Here is a 2,953-nt window from a genome sequence, read left to right as displayed (position 1 = left end):
GCAGCAATGAATGAATGGAAATCCAAATTCTCTGTAAATGTTCATTAAAATTATTAAAAAAAAAAGAAAACAAAAGGTTTCAGATACCATTTGGCAGTGAAGGAGACTGTAAGACTGTACAAAGAGATGAAGAACAAAAGAGACAAAATAAGAAAAGTACATCATTAGAGAAAGCAAATGAATCTCACTGCTGTTGAATCAATTCTGACTTAGTGACCCTTACAGGACACCGCAGAACTGCCCCACAGGGATTTCAAAGTCATAAACCTTTATAAAAGCAGAGTGCTGCTTTTTTTTTAAATTGGTTTGCTTACAAAGTTCATATACATTGTGTTTAAAACTATTCTTTCTTTCCATTGTGTTTCATACTATCATTCTCATACATTATGTTTTATAAAATTAATCACCTTTGATTACTCTTTTTACCCCAATCCTTCTCATTTCCTTCCTTCCCTCCTTTCATCCACCAAACTGTGCAATCCTGTGGTTTCGCCCCTACCCATCTTTAGTCCTGCCCCACAGGGTGCTACATTTTTCTCCTGCAGAGTAGCTGGTGGGTTTGAATGACTTTTCAGTTCCAATACTTCAACCACCACACCACTAGTGCTACTCAAAGTAATTAATAATAAAAAAAGTCCAAATCCACTGACACTGAGTTCATTCTGACTCATAATGATGCTCAATAGCATTTCTCATGCTACATATCTTTATGAGAGGAAATTGCCTATTTTTCTCCTAAGACTAGTGGATCTGAAATGCTAGTCTTTTGTTCTGCCTATATCATAGCAACAAACAAAAATATGAAAACTTCCCAAAATACAGTATGATTTTAAAATTTTTAAAAAACCATATAGTAGATATTACAGAAGTCTTTATAAAGGAAATTAGGACTTGAAGGATAGTTGTTTTGTCTCACTGGCATCATTTTTTAGAAAATTAATATTTGAGTATATTCACATGGCTAAGGTGTTGTTGTTTTTTTTTTAATTTTATTCTTTTTCTATGTATGTACCATCAAATCGAATCTGACTGGCATAGGAGGAGACTGCCTCTCCTTCTCCAGCAGAGCATCTGGCGGATTCGAACCGCGTTCCTCTGGGATTGCAGTACAGCTTCTTGCCGCTAGGCCACCAGAGCTCCCTTCACATGGTTAAGTGTTTTTTTTTTTTATTTTATTATTTGTGCGTGTGCGTGTACCGTCAAATCAGATCTGACTGGTACAGGAGGGGATTGTCCCTCCTTTCCCGGCAGAGCATCTGGTGGATTCGAACCGTGCTCCTCTGGGATTGCAGTGCAGCTTCTTACCACTAGGCCACCAGAGCTCCCCTCACATGGTTAAGTCTTAAAAAGTATAAATAGTTAAATAATGAAAACAATCTCTTCCTTACTTTTGTTTCTACTTGCCCAGTTCTAACTACCCTACCAATGTCATTCTTGGAAGTATTTCTGGAGTCTGTTTTACAATAATCCAGCTAATAAGAAGCATCCTCTTCTGTCAGTTTGCCATAATGTGGTAGCTTGAGTGTGGCTGTGGAGCTAGAAGCTGTGCGCCCAGGATTTCAAATGCCAACAGGGTCACGCAGGTGGGCAGGCTTCAGCAGAGCTTCTGGACTATGACAAAGAAGCAGGATTGACTAACTCCTTCTAAAGTAACAGGCCTAGAAAACCCTATGATTAACAGAAAAGCATTGCTGGATATGGTGACAGAAGATGAGTCCTTCAAGTCGGAAAGTTTTCACAATACTGGGAAGAGCTGCCCCTTCAAAGCAGGGTTAACTTTAACAATGAGGACAGGGCAAAGTTTTCATCCCTTGAGGACCTCCATTTGCTGATGTGGTAAGATTCAGAATGACAAACAGCTAGGTCTTCAAGAACCAATGGAACTAAAAAATTCACTGAAAGTATTGGGAAAAAATAGGTTCCTAGAAATCGATGGAACACCAGCTGGGGTCTTTGAGCAAACTGATACAGCTCTGGAGATCCTCACCAGTTTATAACAAGAAATTTGGAAGACAATGCTACTGACTGGAAGAAATCCATATTTATTGCCATGCCAAAAACAAGGCAATCAACATAATGGAGGGGAAAAATTTAAAAAAATTTTTTAAAAATCTGTGGAAAAAAACATAATGGGGAAATTATCACTAATAGATCACATGAAAGTAAAATCTTGCTGAAGATTATCTGAAAATAACTAGAACCGTACATTGTCAGAAAATGGCCAGAAATTCAAGCTGGATTTGAAAGAGGCCATGGCAGGGGAATATCACTGCAGATGCCAGACTAATTTTGGCTGAAGACAGAGAACACTGGGAAGCTGTTTACTTTTGTTTTATTGACTGTTGTTTTTATGTGCCGATGAGTTGCAAGCGGTGACCCTATGTACAACAGCCCTAAACTATGCTCTGTCCTGTGATAATCACACTGTCTCTGATACACCCATCCTGATCAACCCAGTAACTGAATCAATCCACCTCATAGAGGACCTTCCCCTCCTGTGCTGTCCCTCCACCCTACCAAGCATGATGTCCTTCTCCAAGGACCGGTCACTCCTTACAACATGTCCAAAGTATGTTAGATGGAGCCTCAGAATCCTTGCCTTCAAGGAGCCATCTGGTTTAACCCTTTCCAGGATGAATGTGTTTTTCTAGCAGTCCATGGTACTTTCAATACTCTTCTCCAGCACCACAGCTCAAAGGCATCAATTCTTCTATCCTCCTTGGTCATTGTCCAACTCTCTGATGTATAACAAGTGATTGCAAAGACGATGGCCTGTATCAGACCCCCTTAGTCTCCAGAGAGAACCATTGCTTTTCAGTAATTTGCAGAGGTCCGTAACAGCAGACCTTCCCATGGCAATACACCTTTTAATTTCCTGGCTACTGGTGCCAAGAGTGTTGACTGTGGAGCCAAGCAAACTAAAGCTGTGTACAATCTCAATCTCTTCACCATC

At 39.9% G+C, this 2,953-nt stretch overlaps 1 protein-coding gene across 2 annotated transcripts in view; it reads right to left on the bottom strand.

Moving 5' to 3' along the window:
• Positions 1–2,953, bottom strand: part of ECD (ecdysoneless homolog (Drosophila)) — a 39,267-nt gene that overhangs the window by 27,813 nt on the left and 8,501 nt on the right. The window lies entirely within an intron of this gene.

The sequence above is a fragment of the Elephantulus edwardii genome, unplaced genomic scaffold (genome assembly GCF_000299155.1).
Source record: "Elephantulus edwardii isolate Elephantulus edwardi_28Jun2011 unplaced genomic scaffold, EleEdw1.0 scaffold00058, whole genome shotgun sequence".
NCBI classification, from domain to species: Eukaryota; Metazoa; Chordata; class Mammalia; order Macroscelidea; family Macroscelididae; genus Elephantulus; species Elephantulus edwardii.
This window is presented reverse-complemented; position numbering and strand designations above follow the sequence as displayed.